The sequence below is a fragment of the Bombus vosnesenskii genome, unplaced genomic scaffold (assembly GCF_011952255.1).
Source record: "Bombus vosnesenskii isolate JDL3184/JDL3185 unplaced genomic scaffold, Bvos_JDL3184-5_v1.1 scf7180000014535, whole genome shotgun sequence".
Lineage (NCBI taxonomy): Eukaryota > Metazoa > Arthropoda > Insecta > Hymenoptera > Apidae > Bombus > Bombus vosnesenskii.
In genome coordinates this window covers 1336747-1359981 of record NW_022883506.1, presented here as the reverse complement: position 1 = coordinate 1359981, position 23235 = coordinate 1336747, and positions in this window count along the sequence as shown.

The following is a 23235-nucleotide window of genomic DNA, read 5'->3' as shown; positions in this document are numbered from 1 at the left end:
TTTACAACAGTATTCCAAGCTACTAATATTTGGAAAACGATACCAATTATTAGGTCCCACCACGAGGACGTTTATCGATAAGATATCCATTTTACGTTTTTGTTTGTTTAAAAGTAATGCATAATTGGGAATGAATTGGATAGATTATGTAGAAGGTTTGTGTTTCTATTATGGTTCATGGTTTACCAGTAATCGTTATTTATGTTATCAGAAGCAGATACTGTAAAATTACGTGATAGTAACAAAATAGTGAGAACTGAAATTTATTAGTGAAGGTCTAAAGGTACTGAGAAGGTTTGTAATCTACCGTTATATATTTGTAATATTTGATTTTAATATGATTTTATTTACATGCGCGCGAGAGTACAAGTTATTAGCAAAATATAGTGTGCAAGTTAGTGTTATGTATTCGTAAAATATGTGTTCTTCATACGCAACATCATATCTTATTATTAATTATAGTTTAATATCTAAAATTTGTTAAAGGGAATACGGTACAGCACGTAAGAAGTTGTTAAAGATATTTAAATCCAAATATAATTCAATTAAATTATATTTGATTCTTAGGTAATTTTATAAATTTTCGAAACCGGAGAATTATACGACAAGTTGAAATTCATTAAGACAAAAATAAAATTTAAAAATGACTCTGTCAGGTTTATACGTGAGGGGCGGAGAGATATTTTTCAAATATCGTCGAATAAAAGCATATTGAATATTATTAGTATGTAGACTGAAGCAGACTGAAGTATGCACGAATATGGTAGAATTCGTGGGAGTTAATCTCATACTCAGCTCAAATAATCATATTTGAACATTGAATTCATCACTAAAGCAACTAAATCATAAGTTTTACCAATCGTAGCATGCATTATTGGACGACTACATTTTGTTGCCTTTGATCTGATTGCATTTTGTTTCTTAAATCCCTGAACACAGTTTGATTCCTTGGCTCTGAGCGGACACAAAAGAGTTAAATTCCATCCATAGTCGGTCAATAGTTGTACTTTGCATTGGCACTGATTTTATATGAAGCAGTTAAATGAAAAATTAAGTATTGTATCTAAAATTAAATTTAAATACAATAACATTTCAGGAAGGATTTCAGAGGTTTAGTTAATATTATACAAAATAAAATAACTCATTAATTTAATTGTTGCGAAGCCTTTTAATGCTTTAGCCTAGATTTTATCATAACTGTAATTAAGTAATTGTCATCTGTAATTGTTTGACATTTGTGAAAAGCGAAAGTGGGTTCGAGGTGACAACTGGTCGCTGAACGTAGCCACGGTCACGGGATAAACGTTTTGCTTGATGAAGACAGAAATTGCCTAGTATCGGCGTTTGGATCTTTCTCGATGTTTCCAAAGAGTATACAACAAACTTTTGACAGATATTGCCTAACAACAACGATTGGAACCTTCTCGATGTTTCCAGCGAGAATATAACAAACAAATGCAGTCGTATAACGAAAAAGATTTTAATCAGATATTCATTCGTGTGATTGCCTTGGAAAGTGATACATCGAGTAATTTACCGAGTGATTCAGCAAACGTATTTTTGTGTTATAAAATTGTTTAAAGTTTTCCCGTTGACCGTGGATTCGTTTGAACCCCGGATCATTGTTTAAAGCGTAAATTAAATTCAATATTTGTAAATTTATCAATCGTTAATTTTCATTATTCGTTAAATTAGTAATTCGTAAGATATATTATTCGTTCCTTTTATTGTTCGATAAAACTTATTATTCTTTAATCTAATTACTAATTTAATTTATCATTTGTTAATCAATCGTATCATTAACAAAATTCATTATTCATAATATTTTGTAAAACCTTGTTTATTCGTGTAAATATATTCTCTGTTTTGTAAAACAATGGCTAATTCAAATGAAGAAACATTACGTGATTCAAATCCTAATGATCATATTATTATGGTTGTTTATTGTTACGGTATTAATTGTTAACTGTTTTAAATTAAGGATATAATTGTCACACATTAACAGCGTAATTATTTTTAGTTAATGATATATTATTATAAATTAACAATAAAATTGTTTTAAATTAGTGGTAGAAGTCTTTTATATTAATGTTACATTTCTTTTTCGATTAGCACTGTACAAAGTTTCAAGTCTATATAAACTCGCGCGCGAGTCGGATGTTCTTTATATACATTTTTGTCAGTATGTATCAGCATCAGATATGTATCAGATGTTGCCATGCCCTCGACAAGGTCATGAAAAGTTTTTCCATTGCAACACAATCAAATTTAATTAATAATTTTTAAATTTTTATTTGTAAATTGAAGTCTTCGCCAATTTATTACAACAATTATTCTTATAATTTCTATATTTTTTATAAGCTAAAATTAAATTTACACTTTTGTGATAATTGTTTTTCATTTAGAATTAGTTTACAAAAGTATTAATTTACATTAAATGCCACTTGTGACAAAAATGATTATATTATAGAGCCAAATATGATCAGTGGTTAAGAATAATCACCCATTCCAAACGGAAAGGAGTTTATATAATATTTCAATTTTTAATAATTACGTTTTTCGAAATTCTTTTACAAGATATCTAACTTTCACAACCCACCATAATGTTTCACAGCGATTTATATACTTTCTTAGCTTAATTCTAAACATACAACGTTGTTCAACAATTAACTATTAAATATATAAATCTAAGATTATGTTAAAGTGTCGTTTTAGTTGGATTATTAATTTAATTATTTACGTTACATTATTTAATAACGTCTGAAATCTATATTTAATATACTGCAGCATTCCATTTATTTGAATTTGTCGTACGACAAATACTTATGTTCTTAATATTTCTTGATCATATAATAGCAGTTCACGTTCACATAAATGAATTCAATGAGCAGATGTTTATCTAATCGAACAGTGAGTAAAGTTTTGTATAAATAAACAGAGCTCTACATGATCATACGATGTTATACGTTGTAGGGGGCGTTAGAAACATACTGATCTTTTTCGAGGTCGGTATTTCAGGACGTGATACACGAAGTCCCATTTAATGTAACGTCTATCCTGTCCTTAATGAATGATATAATGTCGGCTATATTCTGTATATAATCAATGTTTTGATAGAATCATCGACGAGGTAAATAATTCCATCGAAGTCCTCGACTGTCGGTAAGATACAGAGAATCGCAATTCCATCCAGTTCGCTGTAGGTCAGTTAGATGTCTCAGGTAGACTATCTGGTATACTTATGTATACTTGTAATTAATATATACAGGAATCAGCATTGCTGACTCAACCTCACATAGGGTAAAAGCAATACGACCGTGTTAATAAGAAAGGAAAAGAAAGTGAAAGGGGAATAGGTGGTTTCATTGGAAACAGGTACTTGATGCACGTTCAATTTTACGATCTCTTAGAGAATCATATTCAAATTGTATCTCATAAATAGAACGAAAGAAACAAAAGCTCTACAAAGCAAACTTGTACAAATTTTCATTAACGCAATCCTATCAAACAGATATATCGACATTTTCACCAGAAGTATACCTGATTCGTCCGACCAATGACGAGCGAAGTCTAATATATCTGGACCTGGCGAACCAGGAAGAATCAGAAATCGGCGGAACACGAGGAGATCACGGCGGTATCAAGGCGGTTTTCACGGTAGTTGAAAGAGCAGGAGGGTGGCATCCGCGAAACTAGTCAGAGCGATCAAACGTTCCGATATCGCGATACGATTTACTGTCATTCGCGCGAACACCGGCTTCCAGATAGATAGAGGAGCTTCTTCCCCTCTGAATCGTAATACCGATAGAAGCGCATGGTTGCGTTATGTTGCCGCTAATTTGGATTTATGTTCGCATTCGCACGTCGCGGCCCCGTCGCTCGACCGTTCGCGCCATTACCGACAGAATCTCCGATCGAACGCTTTTTTTCACTTCTAGTAGAAGTTTCTCTGAATCGTCTCTCGATCGTGATGTTACGATAGAAGAAGAGCATAGAACCAGTTCGAGAGAATGTTGGACGAGCGACGATTTATTTGGTTTTAATATTGTTCGAAAATTGTCTTAGACATGATTTTTATCATTACGTGACGGATTACTTTTCACTATTTTTCATGACTATGGACAAATATTGATGGATCAAGTTAAAATCCGTATTGTTCCTTGCAATGAAAGTTCCAGTAATTTCAAAAATGACACTTTCTCCATTTTGTATCTGTGTATTCCCTATATTCATTATTCAAATAAATTCAATCAAAATGATTTCAACATCTAAAGAAATATTACTACTTTCCCTTTATCTTTATCTATGTTATATGGCCTTCATTGACCCTGTTTAACTATGATCATTGAATTCATCAGGATGTGAATTGCGTTCGTGCGACAAAAGAACCTACTGCTCCGTATAAAAATACGTATAAAAATACGAAGTAAGTTAAAACTTTAATTGTTTGAAATGCTACATTCTTATTTGCGTTGTATTTTGTAGCGTGGTGGGCGTCTCGTGATAAATAAAAAACCTAATTTAAGCGTGTTTTTCTTGTTAATAGAAAATATACAATCACAGCTATTCGTTGCGCCTCCTCAAGCTTTTTATCGACTTTCTTAAACAATTTGTATCATTTTGATCGCTACATCAAATCAAATTTGTTCTCTATTATTTCTATCATTATACCATAGTACTAGCAAAACAGAAATCCAAAGTAATCAAATCTCTCAATTTATCCAACTATCCACAAAAATCTGGACATATTTCAAAATAATCTCTCTCTCTATTTGGACCTACGGAATCCAACTATGGGGAACAGCAAGTAACTCCAACATTGAAATACTCCAACGCTTTCAATCGAAAACGCTAAGATCCCTAATTGACGCACCTTGGTATGTAACCAATGAAACAATACACCGCGACCTCAAGATACCCACCGTCAAAGAGGAAATAGCAAAATATAGCGACAGATATAGCAAAAGAATCGACAAACACCGAAACCCCCTAATCACTGGACTACTCGATACGACGGACCAGATTCGCAGGCTGAAGAGGCACTACCCGCTAGACCTAAACGTTAGATTCATTTAATTATCCAAATTAAGCATATGCACTTACTTATAATACTTATAAATTATACCTATCTATAATAAGTATTAACTTATTGTAAATAAACAGCCATGTCACTGCGCCACGCCAGAAAAATTACTGAAAATTCTCAACGCGAGAATTGATTGTAATTTCAACAAATAAATAAAAAAAAAAAAAAAAAGCTTGGGCTCGAGGCGACAACCAGTCGCCGAACGTAGCCGCGGTCAAGGGATGAATGTTTTTACCTAACAGAGGTATGGAGTAATTCTATAGCTCTCCTTAAAAGAAATAATCTCAAGAAAGAAAGAAAATTCTCAACGCGAGAATTGATTGTAATTTCAACAAATAAATAAAAAAAAAAAAAAAATCTCTCTCTGTCTGTCTGTCTTTCCCTCTCTCCCCCCCCCCTCTCTCTCTCTCTCTCAAAAAGGAAAGAAAAACGAGATAAAAAGGAAACCCTTATACGAAAATCTTACACGTAACCCAACAAGCAAGCTGAACAGCCGAGAAAGAGAGAATCGAGTAGGATCGCTAAGCGACGGGTAATTCAGCGCGAAAATGTGCATTAAATCGACGACGAGGACAAATGGTAACCTTATATCGGTGGATCGAGACTCATCGACGACAAGGGGTGGTAACTCTGTACGAAAATTGCTTATCCGTCGATGACAGAATGGTACACAAGAGAAAGACAGGGAGAGAGATAAAGTTGAGAGCGGGGGCGGGCGCGAAAAAATGGCAAATCTGATCCGGACAGCGGCGTGGTAGCGAGGGTACTGGCCGAGGTCGTCATTACCCGTCATTATCGTGGCTCGGCCAACCACTGTAATCCGTATTTCATTTTCTGCCGGTTTTTTGCTCCCTTCCTTCTTCCCCCGTCTCTTCCGAGAGCAAGTTGTTACGGCCGTAGATTACAGGCATCGTCCAACGACGACCGATAGTTTCCGCGATAGAGCTCCCCTTGGACGTACTCGGCGGTTTGCACCTTCCACCCCTTCGGTTCTCGTCTTTTCCGCGGATTGTCGTTACTGCAATCAGCATGGTTGACTAGATCATTTCCATTAAAGTGTTCCACAAAGGAATGAGAATAGTCTTCCGTGAATGTGGAGTTGGATAGAATTTGTTTCGGTTAGATTCTGACTTCAAAGTTTGTGGTATTTGTAACATCTGCTCTATGGATGTTGATCAGTGTCGTGAAGAATTTTTTTTTGAAAGATTTGCAGCGACCCCTTCAATTAAAAAGCTCTTAGAATTTCTCAAATCATGTTTTTAAACAAACTAGCCCAACTATAATGCTTTCTTAACGATAATATGAAAAACAAAAGTTTCAAAAAGTACAGAAAATATCAATAATGACCCGGACTTTTGAGAGATAAACAATTTTTTCCGTGTAATTAGCGAAACAAAATGAAGCAGAACATTGTTGGTATCGTAGCGCTGGAAACAGTTTCACAGTCGTGCACGCATTGACCTTTCGTTTTGACTCTGACTACGTCAGCAATTGGAAAAAGGAGGAGGTCGACTATTATGGAGACTAAAAAACCGAGTACCTATATCTCGCAATACGCGATTTACCTTGTGTGGACATTGTTAGTGAAAAAAGGTGAAGCAAATTTCTTTCTTTATTCGGGATATTCGACCGTTCGGGAGAGACGCGACCACGAAGAAACGTTGCGCCAACGAGAGTCGCAAATTACCGTTACGATTTGATAATCGATGCCACGAGTCGGTCGATCCTCTATTTCGGTTAGCATAATAAAGGTGGTTGAACTGATGATAACACTTGGTTAACAAATTAATATATACACTTTATTCCAACAACTTTGTAAATATATGTCGGGTTATCATTAGGATTTAAGTCGCGTAATGTTTCTTCATTTGAATTAGCCATTGTTTTACAAAACAGAGAATATATTTACACGGATAAACAAGATTTTACAAAATATTATGAATAATGAATTTTATAATTGATATGATTAATTAACATATGATAAGTTAAATTATTAATTTAATTAAAGAATAATAAGTTTATCGAACAATAAGAGGAACGGACAATATATCTTACGAATAATAAATTTAACGAATAATAAAATTAACGATTGATAAATTTTACAAATAATGAATTTAATTTACGCTATTAACAATGATCCGGGGTTCAAACGAATTCACGGTCAACGGAATAACTTTTAATAATTTTATAACACAAAATACGTTTGCTGAATCACTCGATAAATTACTTGATGTATCACTTTCCAAGACGTTCACACGAATGAATATCTGATTAAAATCTTTTTCGTTATACGACTGCATTTGTTTGTTATATTCTCGCTGGAAACATCGAGAAGGTTCCAATCGTTGTTGCTAGGCAATATCTGTCAAAAGTTTGTTGTATACTCTTTGGAAACATCCAGAAAGATCCAAACGCCGATACTAGGCAATTTCTGTCTTCATCAAGCAAAACGTTTATCCCGTGACCGTGGCTACGTTCAGCGACCAGTTGTCACCACGAACCCACTTTCGCTTTTCACAAATGTCAAACAATTACAGATGACAATTACTTAATTACAGTTATGATAAAATCTAGGCTAAAGCATTAGAAGGCTTCCTCAAAATTGCATAGGGAAGGCTCCGGTTTTCATTTCATCTCCGACATATAAATAGTTATGCGTGGTGCGTGTAGATGTATTCTCAGCGAAGTGTAAATAGTAAGTTAAACTCATGACTGATAAATGAACGGAAAGTCAGTCAATGACTGATCTAAGGATGGAGAACCAGTCAAGGTATTGCCTGATCAATGGATGAAAAACCAGTGAAGTTCGGTGACGATGCTGTCGCAAAGGAAAATTATTAATGGATGTTAGTGGCTTGCGGGTGGAAATGATCGTTGAACATGGGAAAAATTCGACATTCCCATTTTTTACCTGATTGAATAATAACCCTAAGAAACGCCTCGACTCGTAGATGTTTTGTAACAATTAAGGGCCTTGACGATAGAATAAAAATGCTTAGTTTTATGATAGTTCCTTAGAATTATTGCGGTCCGACTAATTACATTTGCACAGCTAGTGGCCGTTTTGACCGATTTTGATTTATATAGAGAGTCATCGAACGTAACACGGGGAATAAGCATACCCTTCTTTTTCCGGTTCTCGATATTAATATACCAGCGTTAAAAGATCGATTTAGGGCAGCATCATTTTAAAAGTGGAAGAAATTGCAAAAAGTCGTAGATGATGGTTTGTCTTGGAAATAGTCGAAGAAATTTTATGAGCAACGAGTTTTTGTTTTCATCTCGTCAGTGTTTATTGAGTTCTTTGGAATTTATTATCTGATTAAGGACTCTTGGTTGTATCATAGCTATTTTTATCTGTCTACAATGCTCTGGTTAGTATTGCAATAATTGCAGTAATAGGAGTGGGAGCGAATATGAAGTGAATTTGAAAAGTGTGTACTAATTGATTTTAACCGTTGAAATCGTTTGATGATCGTTGAATTTCAAACGTGCAAGTATAATATAAATTTTGATGAAATTTCTTTTTCTTTTTGCCAAATGGTTTTTGCCAAATTCCAAGCTTCTGATACTTTCTACGTGCATACATTAATTTATCGTGTAAACAAGTATTTTATCCTCTAAATTGCTAATTATTATTCTCGTGATAAATTAGTAATGTGTTAAATTATCATATTAATTGTTCCTCTTTAAGCGGGAGCTTATCAAGAGAATCATTTTTACTTTCTACAGAATGTCATATTTGATCATAGCTGGATACGTTCTGAACAATTTAAAAATTATTACGAAATATATCAGGAATGCTACGAACGTCAAATTTATCCTAATACTATTTTTAAAAATGACACATCGATTACAGTAGCCGCCCAATTTGCATTGTTAATTCACTGATTTTACTAATTCGCGTAAAAGGTGCTCCGAAACCAACGAATCACAGCCGTAAATCTCATTTCGCGATAAGATATCGATTCTTTTCTTGTGTAGTCCTCTAAATAGCTGATGATTTTTGATACATCGTCCTTTATAGATCTTAAGTTGCCAAATAACTTCCACTGCATCGGTTTGATCTGTGATACGATACTATATATTTTAAGCCGTAAACCATTCGGATAAAAAATCCAAGAACATTTTATCAAAATATTTTTATATTTATAAAATAAAATATCGCAATTTTTATCAAAAAAATTTTCTATAAAAATGGAATTCAATCGAACAAACTTTACGAGACATATTTTCCCATAGATTACGATAAAAAACAGTGCGTGTAATGTCACGTACATGCAGACTTCCAGAATTAAATAATTTGCTCCAGGTGCGTTGAAAGGCTTAGTCATTATAGAGCGGATATTAAAACATCGATTAAAGGACAGCGAACGAGATTGAATTAATATATCTCGAGCCTCTAATTAAATGACTCTGGATAAACGAGCTTGGTGATTTTTATTTGTCCCTTGTCATCGTGTGTATTTCTTTGAGTTATTACTCGGTGAGCAATTAATTCTATCTTTCTTAACCCCTTTAACCAATCGACCTCTTCCTCTTCGGTTCCGCCGCATCCTTGGGACCGATTACATTCTTGCAGGACAAGGTTGTTGGAAAGGGCAGGAGAAAGACCGGTGAACGTGTCTATGTCGAGGTAATAATATGTAAAAGGAAACTCGGGAATACAGAATAAACGAACTTCGCGCGTTAATACTACGCGTTGAAGGTGTTCGCGAAACTTGCTAATACTTCGGGTTTTCTTTGATTTTACGAGACAACGTTTATAGTAAAGTTTTCAAGTTAATATAATTGCTACGAATGAACCGTTCGATATAACGATATGTTCATAAAATATAATAACACAGTAATACGTAACAACGTTACGTTATTATGGATAAAATAACTTTCTAAGCACCAAAATTATTCAATCCTCGATCCGTTAGAAAGATCATTTTGAGTTTATCAATAAATTCTCAGTTTCAATTATACTTTCTTTCATCTTAAACGAAATATTTTAAAACCTGGATAATCGTCTGCAGATATTTTCCACAATTTTTTGGCACGATGGATGTAACGAGTGAAAACGAGGGAAAAACAAAGCTAAAGCATTCACACAGGAAGAATTAAACAGGAGGTTAAAGGTTATGACGATAAGCAGGAATCTCGACAGAAACAGGGAGGGGAAATTAACCTTCTTTCGATAGAAGGATGAGATATACGGGATCGCGAGATGGATAAAGGCGAAGGAGATTAATCATCTCGGATGGCTTTGCTATCGGCAGCTATCAAACGCGCGAGGTTACCTTCTGTCTTGAATACGTACATATATGAACGACTCCGCGATTCAACATCACCCTCTTCCCCTCTTCGTCGCTCGGTCATTCTGTAGACGATTACGATTACGATAATCATCTTGAAAGCAGAAACTCGTTTGGAATATTATGAAATGTGCGCGCAACAATATTTTATTATTAATACCTCCTCCCTGGTACGTTGTTCGATTAATAATTGCTCAATCAATGTCTGCGTTTTAGTGACTCGACTCGCTGTTGATGCCGGTCATCATTTAATATTTATCATTCTCACTTTTATCCTGCTAAATTATTTACTTTGAAGGTTTCTTTTTTAATATCGTTGCTAGTCTGTAAATGTAGGTTTTCAATGGGTGAAATATTTTCTATCGTTAGTGTTGAGATTATTCGGTGTGTAAACAGAGAAAACACGTGCATAAATTGTAAGGTAGAAAAATATATTTAAATAGAAGTGAATAAGTAAAAATACAATTTGAGCTGGTCCAGATCCGCACGCTAGCTGTGTTACCTAATAACTGAAAAACCCTGAAGCCAACGTCGCCTGTCTACTGTTTATGGCCTGACTTCGTCGCAGTCTTTTGTCTACGCGCTGTCGATGGCTTCAGTGCTTGAGAAAACTAAAAAAGACCAGATGTAGAGTTTTCTTAGAGGTGGTAACCACTTCAATACCCTCCCTAAAGCTCTACATCCCTACAAACAATTATCTCAAATTTACAAATTATCTCTTAATATTTTCTAACTCTTGTCGTAAATATCTGAAAATTAATTTGTCAATGCCTTCTCAAGTACACTTGCCAGCCGCCTTTCTCTTTTCCATACAAATTAATTTATTACACAAAAAAACTAGAAGACTAAACAGATCATGTAGAGTTTTTCCTCTTTTTTTTTTTTTTGAGAAGTAATAATCACTTCAACAGTTAGATTTTTGTGGCAAGCTCAATTCTCGAAATTGTTTCTCTTTGCAAAAACGAATCTTATATATTCCCATCATAACTGCAGCCTATCAAACAAATAATTTCCCATGAATAATTTTTGATCCCATTACCACAATCAGGTCAAGACATTGTAGGTAATGGGAAACCTGTGAAAAGTCATCACCAGAGGATTAACAATAATTAGATTCGACTAGCGGGACGATCATTTACGATATCGAACGAAACGAAGGCAGATCCCTGGACACATGATCCTTGAACAGCGGCGACAAAAGTTACATTCGCAAATCCAATCGTTTCTCTCTCGAATTAAACGGAGGTAACACGCGTATTTTTCGCGAGATCGATTTACGAATATGAGGACCGGGAACAATATCGAACTGACGTCAGACCCGTTTCCGAGGTCGCACACGGGCATCGAGATAAAACGTTGAACACACGGTGATCGTTCAGAGTCGATAATTGAATACTTCTCGCGATTCGGTCGTGGATAAATTGAATATCTCTTTCCGTGGCCAACGGGGACACTGAGCAGACGCAGATAAATCAGATACGCGTGCCGATGGAATGCAAGGATAAGTGAAAATCGTGGTTCCGATAGGTCGGCCGCGGCATTGTACGCATCTCCGAGATATCATTACGCGAAAATGGACAAAAGCAACTTGGAAAAATCGTTTAATCATTGCTGAAACATATCGGGGATCTCTTGATTCAGTGCATATTGCATAGCTTCTTTTTTTTAGATAACGGCGGCCGAGGGAGACGATAGAGTTTAAGTTTATTTCGATTTTACAAAGGATTAAGTGCAGTCGTAAATGAGAAAATCCATTTGTCGCAACTTTAACCTTGCACAAATTTTTCTTCGATTATAAGAACGTAAGTTACGATTGATAAATGTTTCTTTTTATAGAGGAGGAAGTGGGAGCTAATGCTGTAAATGTAAAAGCTTGCTGATTGCCAGTGCTGACATGCACATTACACGAGAATGAGAAAAAATTTATGCGGATGAATATTTCGACCCCAAAATATTACTCGTAAAGTTATAATTTATTAACCGCGCTTCAACGATCAGGTAAATTGCTAATGTCCACTTCTATAAAGAGCGCAGTGTACGTTTCAAGGCCGATGGATAATCCAAAGAAAGGCGATAATTGCGGTTCGGTGGTACGGAGGTTCTTTTTCTTTCGCCGCAAGTTCATTCGAGTTCAACGTTTTATACACTTCGATACACATGGTTCGCTCTTAATAATTTTAATTATTAATTGTTATCGATCGATTAATTCAATATTCGCATCGCATTTCTACTAATTTCTTGATTACTCAAATTTTTGTTTCATATCTTGCAAATACAATTTTAATAGTTTTGTTACTTTTATCACACTGTTAACTCTCCGAGAAATGTTGCAATTTTGATATGTTTCATCGGTTTTCTATTTCCAAGGACATAATATTCTTGGTTCGTTTCTTTCGATTTGTACTATCAGATTACTTTGCGCAAAATAATACCAGTGTCCGATCATCGTTCGTGCATTTACTTACCGAGCCACGATCGATCTCCGAATTGGCGCGACAATGCTTGTTGGCCGTAATGAATCTTGGTTGTCGCATAATGAGAGCATAAATTATGCGCTCTGGTACGAGTATCCTTTTCTCTGTGTTGCTCCTCAACGAGATCCAACCCGGTCCCTGCAATAAATTCTATGCTATACAGACCATACTTTTGCTCTGCCTTTCTCTTTCCTCCCCTTCTTTCCGTATTCTCCTTCTCTCTTTGTTCTTCCTCGTTCTCTTTTTCAGTCACTTCGTACCTTTCGCTCTTGGTTTTCCCGTACACCTACACTTCATCTAGACTTCCTTTCCTTCTCCTTCCTTTGCGTTTTACTGGTCTTTCTAAGCTTTTGAAAACTTTCTGGTAATTAATTAGTTTGACAAAGTTAGAATTTGTCTTATTGTTCTTTACATTTTTATTTCTTATACATTTGTATTTTCTACCCTTCTACAATTGTTATTTCATTAATTATCTCCTTGTTTCATTGTTAGTGTAAAAAAATATTCACCTCTCCATCATTTCTCTGTCATTGTCATATTTTTTAATTCTCTACAGTGTTCTATCTTTTGAATATCATCTCTTATTTATGTTGCTTTTTCTTTTATCCGTCTTTCACGGTGGTCCCATATTTCACTTTCGTATCTCCCACTTCTTCTCCTTATTAATTTTGCCACTCTTATCACTATCTTCCCTTACCTCTTGTGCCAATATCTCGTCTTCGACGTTTCAATTTCTGTCTCGTTCCTCTTCCGTAAAGAATTCATTCAAAATTACCTGTATTTGTTTGACTATTATTCAAATTACTTTCCAAATTTTTCTATGTGAAATAACTTTTTCCTTGTATCTTGCTCTTCTTTTCCATCTTTGCATCAATTTTCCCTTTTCAACGAATCCTTTCCTTGCGTCTCCGCAGGATACCTTCCACGGATCGTTGGTGAAGTTTTTCCTCAGTTCTCTTTCACCCATTTTATCCCCGCGGTTCTATCTTAGCTCGCATCTCATTGTTCGTCTACGTTCCTCTGGTTTGCGCCTCCGCCGCGCTACGTGCAGCTTCGCGGTTCACGTGAAGGTGTATCGGCGCGTGTTCGGCCGCGCTCGACCAGGCTCGTCGCTCGTATATACTTACCTGGCAATTAGTTTTGCGGAGAATGTTGTTGTCCTTGGTCGTACGGACACACGCGCGATTCGCTCGTTTGCGGGGGTGTCCCCATGCACACGGCAGTCTCTATATCGGCGCGGAACAACGCAGTGGACGGCTTCCACTCGCGGCTTCTCCGAGACCCGTAAAAGCGGCCTCGCAGGAATCGCAGGTGCACACCTCTTAGAAGTTCCACGCTCGTACGTGCCTGGAATTTTCTTCGATTCGCATCCGTTATTCGATTCTCTTCGTCCGTTGATCCATCGTTGCATTAATCAACGTATAATCGAATTTTCAGTTGTTTCCACTCCTGGTTAGGGTCTTCCAGATAGAAAAGTTTCTTACCGAGAATCAGTAATCTGATGATTTTTGTGAAGGTTTTTGGCAATGACGGATGATGCAGTATAGGAATGTTTAAAAGATGTATGATTACTTTGGAGGAGTTTACTTTAATCGATGTATTTGTTTGTTTTCTAAATAACGAAGTACGGTCAGGGAAATAATATCAGAAAATACCAATTTTCCACATTCACAAGTTTCTACGTTCACAAGATTCCACGTTCGTCTCCTCCAATAAAAGGGAAGTCTATAAATTTAACCAAGAGACTACACGTGTAGTAAGAGGAACAGTACACGATACCTTGAATGATATCTGTGGCTAATCATTTTTAGGTTCGCCCTTTCTATCGACTCGTTATCTCGGGGGAGCGTTAAAACAGGCACGATACCAATTTTTCTCGATTCGAAGCGAAACACATCCACGTTTAAATTACATCTGCTTAAGAGTGTCGGCTACGGGTCCACTCTCAGATCGCAAAACAATGGCGACCCGATAAAATAACTGGAGGATTCATTTATTCTACGTAACTATACGTGCCAACGTTTTCGTAAAAATACTGACTACCCTACGGATCAGTGATGCGCAATCATTGGCTCCGCATGACCTGTATAAATCTTTGAAACTTTGCTTTTTCGGATTTGGAAAGTAATTTCAAGATATTTACTAAATTTGCTTCCGTATATAATAATATTATTATTAGCATCCTCCTTTCACGAAGGTTTCTTTCCTTTTACAAGTAATTGAAAATCGTAATAGCTAGTTGCTTATCAGGTACCAAAAAAATTCTTAGATTCAAGGTTGCAAGAAAATGCATCATGCCAGGCAAGATACTTAAAACCTCAGGTGTCTAAAAAAAGATTCTGATTAATCGTAAAATTAGTGGTTCGTTTCAAGAAACTGTTGCTTCATTAATTATTTTTCCTACCTTTTAAGAAGCACTCAAGGTGGTCGAGTTAAGTTGAAACACTGCAGACACCAATCAATATTAAACTTTTAATTAGTATCATAATCACCATGAGATCGAAACGCTAAATACGATATTAATAGGCAATTCGATGTATCTTCGGTAGAATATTGATTATCTAAAGATTACAATAAAGAGCCGACATAGTTCTTAAAATATTTTCGAACGTCTTCCTTATGTGTTTCTTAATTTTAAATATTATTAATAGCAACGGTAGCTGTATTTAAATATACACAAGGCGTTAATCATTAATTATGACAAATATTATATTAACACCTTTGAGACGAATATTTCGAGACGATAATCGAATGATATAAATATATCGTTTGATTGTTTCTTCATCCACGATTAATAAGATAACTACGAAAAGTATTTGTTTTCATCTTTGTTTTCTAGCGGAATGTTATTGTAATTTAAGATATGCACTTGGATCTAATTAATGTATACATTCTACAGTGGATACAATGTGGTGCAAATACTTCTCGTAGCCACTGCACGTAAAAGGAAATATTCTCATAAATTCGTAACACAAAAGATACGTAACACCTACGTGAAAAAGTAAATCGCCTTCTCATCGAGTTCAATCTTGAATACCTCATCTCGAACTCGTTAAAAATGAACTTTGCGCACCACTGCTCTATCTATGGCCTTAAAAATCCTTCTCCGTCTCTCTTTCTTCAACACTCGCTCCTCTATTTCTGCTCTTCGTCTCCCTTAACCTATGTACACCCTTGCTTCGATCGCTTTGGTTAGTTACTCCCCTTTAACGCCGCGGTACTCCTTTTCTGCCAGCGATTCAGCCACGATAGATCGTTGGGAAGAGGCCTAGCCTGTGCTTCTTCGTCGATCCGTCCACCGTTCTCCTACCTCCCTCCTTTGCTCTTTCTTCCTTCCTGGAGCAGACGGCTCGATTTTTTCCCCTGGAATCGTGGAGAGTCGGAGGTAACGGAGATACGCGGTGCGAGGTGTTGTTGCAACAAGGTGTTAGATTAATTGTACGATTAAATCGTCGTAAATCTCGAAAAGGGACGCCCACTGCCCTCGTGCCCGCCCCCTTTGCTCCGCGCAGGGATGATCGCAGAAAGGTGAATAAGGAAAAGGAAACGAGAAAAAGAGAGATAGATCGAAGAGAGAAGAGAGCAGCTCGACGTTTCGAGAGCGATACGAATCTTTATGGCAGAGAGATTCTCGCCATCCTTCGGAGTTCAACCCTTTTGTTTTTGCTTGTTGTTGCCGTTGTTCCTTCGCTCGGCCTCTTACTCTCCGTTTGTTTGGCCGAGTTCGCAAATTCGCTATTCCGTTGATTGCACGGCGTAAATTGGTATGCTCGTATTTGAAGGAGATCAAACAGCTGTCTTTTGCGTATTTAAGTTTATGTTCGATGTTTGTTTTATGTTAAGTGTTTAAGTTTTGGGTGGCAGGCTGAAGAGGCACTACCCGCTAGACCTAAACGTTAGATTCATTTAATTATCCAAATTAAGCATATACACTTACTTATAATACTTATAAATTATACCTATCTATAATAAGTATTAACTTATTGTAAATAAACAGCCATGTCACTGCGCCACGCCAGAAAAATTACTGAAAATTCTCAACGCGAGAATTGATTGTAATTTCAACAAATAAATAAAAAAAAAAAAAAAAAAGTTTTGGGTGTTTAGTTTGGTGTTGCACTGGTTTGAATATATAGAAGCTCGGGGGTGATGGCACGATGCAATCGAACATAATTAATGTTTTACATTTGTTTTAACGATATACGCAATATTACCGATTTATTAATACTTATGACGAACATTTTATTGAACGATTTACATTTTAATTTATTTATTAAATTTTCACGAATATTGTTATTTTACAATACACTGGTTACCTTTAATCGTTCTTCGAAATTTGTGCCAGCATTACAGCTCATTTAACCTATGTCTGACTTCAAACATCTGTTTCTACTTACCGCTTCGTGAAACACAGTTACTTGAGCTACTTATCAATTATTATAGTTATTATAAAGTACACTCAGTTATGAGATCTAAACTTTCTCGATTTTCATGACAGGAAGAAATTTTTTGTATAGACATCTGTTGTGAGATATATGCAGTTATTTTTAACGTACAGGCTTGTATAAGAGCGTGAAAATCAATAAATTTTTTATTTTATGTTACGAATTTGCAGTAAACTGAGTAGAGAATATGTAAACTTTCCAACTATCCTTACTATCTATCATAATCATTCACACGCTACGATATGTGTGAACGTTACAATTATTTATCGCATCTTATCACACAGTACGCTCATGAATACCTGTTTACATTTCCCTTAAGAAATGTTTGCCGACCAATAAATCCTGGCCGTTGGTATAAAATTCGCGCTCCAGTTGCCGTGCATCTTCCCATTAATCGACGTAATTGCTCCGATGTAGCAAGGGCCAATTAAAACGCTGTAATTGAAATTGCTAGACCGTAGTACCATTAAAGCGACACATTACTGCCTTATTTGTTACTGTTATTTTTAATACCATTAAAGAGGGAGCCATTCTCCTCGAGTTCCTTCTTTTTAATTGACTCGAAAGTAAATGCCAATTTCCATATCGTAAACACATGAAACAAGTGCGTGAAAATTCATTCGAAAATCTTCTCGATCTTCGATTTCATTTCTCGTCTCGTTTGCCTTTGAAAACGTCGCAGGAATAATATGAAACATATTTTTATTTATATACACATGTTCCTCTGCATTCCTGAAGTTTCATTTTAGAAAATCACAAGCCAGTAACACTTATTTTCTACTTAACGACTTCGTAGTTTTCTTCTTTTCCGCTTTGCTTTTACTTTTTTATCTTTTCGTGACTGAAACGAAATTCTTCCAAGATTTAATTCTACTGCGATTTGGATATCATCGTTGAATGGAAATTTAATTGAGATGAGTCACCTGAATTTATCGTCGATTAGGTTCGCATAATTTCAGAACTTTCACTCGCCCACAATCGTGAATTGCTTTCGCTTCTTTTTACGTTATTGGTTTTTGGCTATGGAAATAAGTAGGACTTAAAGTTTTGATCGTGCGTTCGAATATTCTTGAATTCCTCGAGTCAACGAATCCACATTTTACTTTACTTGGTAGGGATTTCTTGCTTTCGAGTACAATGGAAGATATTGCTAATTACTTTGAAAGTATTTATTTCTTATCCTTCATCTTTTAATGATACTCATTTAGGTAAAGATTGCCTTCGAGATATAAAAAACACTTACGTGAGTTTCTAGGAAATATTAGTTGCAGTTTCTAGTGAGTCATTTATTACTCTTTAAAATACTTGTGTCGTAAACATGTTCCTTAAATACTACTATTTGTGTATAGGATGCATATAATAGGCTTTCCTCGATCAATTAAAGAATTAGTTAATTAGACAACATTCTAGCTTGTTAATCGGGTAATTACATTTTTATAATTACTATATATATATCAAAACTATGAAGATTTGAAGAAATATCTAAAATATTAACTGAACTAAAGAAAGAAAAAGCTAATAGGCATAGACTATGGTTGATTACAAAGGACAATCTCAATGAAATGCTTTTCTGGGAGGTTTTGCAATCATTTTTTTATTTTTTTTCTTTTTATCTTTGCTTTGTGTTAGTATCTCGCTTTCAAATCCCGACAGCAAGAACATCGACATACAATAGAAAATATAATGTATACATATACATACATACATGCGTGTGTTCGTGGATTTCTGATTTCTATGCAATTAGGTATCGTTGATATTGATGTTGATCGTTGTTAATCATTGCGCGCGGTATTTTTAGTTTAATCTTATTTAATAGGGACAATGATAGGGCAGGATGATCGACGACGGTATAAATATTTAACTCGTAACAAAATGCCTTACAACAAGACCGATCGTTTTAAGTAACGATGAAACAACTCTTAATCCTAATTAAATAAACTCGTTAACGCTAAGTAACATATCGAATGAATGAGTCTCACCGCCATTGATAAATAATACGCTCGCACGCCGCGCCGTTTCGTGATTATGTACAAATTAATAACAACTCGACTCGACGATTCAACTCACTGTCGTTCAAGAAAGTGGAAGCACGCCTTTCTTCCCCTTTTCTTTTTTATTCTCTTTACATAGTTTCGGGTGTGATGCTGCTTTAAATACAATCAGTTTAATTCATGTAAAATTGAGTCGAGATCATTTCTGGTCTTATAATTTGATTATATAGAATATTTAATTACTTTCACTTCTTATCTTTCTTAGCAGAGGTTATTTAGCCAATTTTCGCCAAGTTTTCAAATATTGCATACTCACTTTCATTCGAAACACAAACGTTTTTCACTATCTTAAAAACTCTTAAGAACATCACAGTCTCTTTACAACAGAAAAAACAAGCAAGTATCCGAAAAAGTTGTCTTCCGAGAACTTTCAACCTTCGATTCGTGGAATGTTTTCACATTGCACATTCGTTATTGTACTTGTCTACTGCTTACACCGTCCAATTATAATTATCAGTCCTAGAATCGATTTTATAGCAGCAAGACTTATCTAATTGCCACGCCCCGGATAGTTGGCGTACAACTGTGCTCTGGCAGTTGCATTATCGACATTGTTCTCTTCGTTCGTATTGGTTTCGACTGTTAGTCACGGCAACGACGAAATCTCGTTGTGCAGCTGCAACTGAAAAGCAAGCTGCTCTCCTCCCAACCACAAACGACTACCTGGATTCTTTAATCTAATCTCTGGGAATAATTCAACGATATTCTTTTACACTGCCCCCTCACCGGTGACAATAGATCATTTGTAACGTAATAACGGAGCCATTATGACGCTCACGATTTTTCTATTACGCTTCGTTTCATCTTCTCTGCTATTGCAATTCCATCTTCTATATTCTAACGAAACGTGGAACGAGGTACTGTGTACTTTTATTTTGAATTTGCATTGTCTAATAAATTATTCCTATAAACATCATTCTTAAAAATTTCGTAAAATTATTGACCGAAAGTACTCAGTTTGTTTTTCACAAGATGTTTCATCCAAACTTTTATCTCGCAAAAGAATTTCAAAGAAAAATTTCCTTCAGCATTTTTTCATGATCGCAATCGTCCATAAATCCGCCTAAATAAACCGATATTTATTCGTCATTCATTAATTTTATCATCGCGCTTTCCCACTGTAATTCCTAAAGTCATCGAGGAGGATTGAAAATTAATCACGATTCTTAAGTAGAAATGCTATTCTCTCTGAATAGTCGCTCGTATATATAATCGCGTTGGAACCACAAAATACAGTGTGTACTTTGGAACTCGTATGCTGACGGAAGTACCGGCTATCGCTAAAGCTACGAAACGCTACGAAGCCTGCCACACAATGGATTATCGTAAAATCCCCGAAAGAATGGCCGCGTTAGTAAACCGGTGCACGATTTCCGTAAAGTCTCGGGTTGAAAACGAACGATTTGCGACCGTCACGAGAGAATCGACGTGCTACATGGAATGTTTAGGAACTATCAGACTGAAAGCTGCTTAGAAATCTTGAACGCTGTCGCTCGGTTACACGTGGTTAATTACTAGAAGTTGTTTCTTAATTGTTATTGCAACTTGGAGTAGATGATGATTTTGTGAAAAATGTAGGATAATGATCTTGTCCATTCGTAAATTAATCTGGAAGAATATTTAAAGATTATCATCCATACAAATTTTTCTCTGTATAAAATCTTGCAACTAGTTCGAAATAAAACATTCTGTCATGATAAAAACAAGAAATCTTCCAAAGAACGCTAAAAACTCAATCGAATTTCAACGAACAAAAAGATTTTGTTAAGAAAGGAACGATGTGGTGTTCGATTGACGATCCTTTTTAAACAGCGGGAAGTGAAAGAAACGGAGAAACAGAATGCAAATCTTTCAGGTTGAACGATTACCTCCACACCGCCTTATCGTTTTTACATCATAACGAACGTCAATTTAAAACCTACACTGCTACTTCAATAAATCTTTCATTTACAAGGACCAAAGCATCTCTCTACAGAAATCCTTGAAAACCCGCAGAGAAACCGCAAGACTGACTATCTTTCATTGGTCACAAACGAATCGATTCTTAAGTGAATAGTCTGCATGTTGCTGCTTGTGCACCGATCTCGCCGCTAAAAGGGGGTGGAGATAAATCTGAGAGATGCCCGATCGAAATCACGTACATTGCCGAACTGGAAACTGATAATCCGCCGTGGTTTACGATTATGAGCGATCTTTTCAATGCGTTCGAACGTACGACAACAGCAGTCTTTTTTTTCATTGGAGAAGGATCAGGTTATTTTTAAAAGTAATCTTGATAAAAGATGGTTGCGACGTATGTCGTATCGTCAACTTAAGATTCTAATAACAGCAACTTTATGGCGATTGCCGAGCGTACAAGTGCTCGTTCGAGTGGCGACCGAAGAAACAATTCGATTTCGTTTTCTTTCCGTTCGCGATATTACGAGGATCGTGAGGCAGGCTTAAGACGCAGAAATGTGACCGAATTTACATTTTAATCTGGACAAAGCTCGTCAAAAGAAAAGGAACGTTTCCTGGTAGCTTTTGTAAATAATCTCGTTTAAGCTTTTGCTTTAATAATTGTTTCGTCCCGAAACGTTTTTACTTAAATATTCAGATTGAAATAATTAAAACGTTACTAGTTTATTCCGTTTTATATTGGCTACTTATAAATTACAATATCATTAAAACTGAATGTGCAACGTTTTATGTCGATGGATATCTGCAGCGTTTGGCATTAAGAGCAAATTCACAGGTACCCATGAGGGTAATTCTACTCGTTTATCAGAGCTTATTGCATTTAATATCGAAATTAATTTGATATTGCACGGGCGATGCAGTATCTAATATTCAGAACAATTTTTAGAATAAAAAACTAACAGGTTGCTTTCGTTTTGCATTTTTATTTGAAATTGGAATTTTGGAATACGTGATTGAATCATGGGTAATAGCAGTGAGTATTCGTGTTGGCAATAGAAATATTACAGGCTTAAATACTCGTACGTTTGTAATCTCGAAATTCGACCGATGCACCGGTTAAAATTCAACAGGATTCCATGAACGTCTACAACGTTCATGACTTCATGACCTCGATGATAATATACACGTATATAGTCTGTGGAATTAACTTTTTATCAGAATTTAAAAATTTGCGAATCACAAATGCGCGGAATTAAGAACGATCATATCGTTCTCTGTCTCTAGTTCCGAGAACATAATCGAGCTCGTCGTCATGTTCTTTGGCTTAATGTTCTATTTCGAGATTCCGATATATTTGGCGCGGCAGTTCAGGACGGGGCAAAAGTTGTAGGTCGTCCTTCGATCGCGTGCCGTCGTATCAATTTCATCGTTTTAAATAATAAAATCTTCCCCGAGTGACTCGTTCTTCTTTATCGTTCAATTTAACATGGTCCGCGGAGGCAGAGCCGAAACGCGAAATTGAAACCAGTTCCATGGCATGCCACGCCACGACGACCTCGACATCTTACGTAGAGAACAACTTTCTAACAATGTAACGTACATATATAAAATATATTAATACGATTACAAACGAACTCAGTTAAATAAATAATTATTAAAAAATATATAATATAATAATAATAATAATAATAAAAATAATAATAAAATAAAACGAACATACAAAATGATTATACGTCGAGTATTATATACAACCGATATCGGTGAGCGAAACAATTGGGATGTTAGCAAAACCTATCAATGGGTTCGTTTGGATGAGTTCTTAAATAATCATAGAATAAAGTCGCATTAAATAAACATTACACAGAGACGAATTCCAACTGTTCACTCGATCTTCGATCTCTAAGCTTTTTTCTTAAATATCGAACGAAAAAAATCGTTTCTATTCCAGACTTTAGGACCTGAAGCGTGAGGAATTGTAAT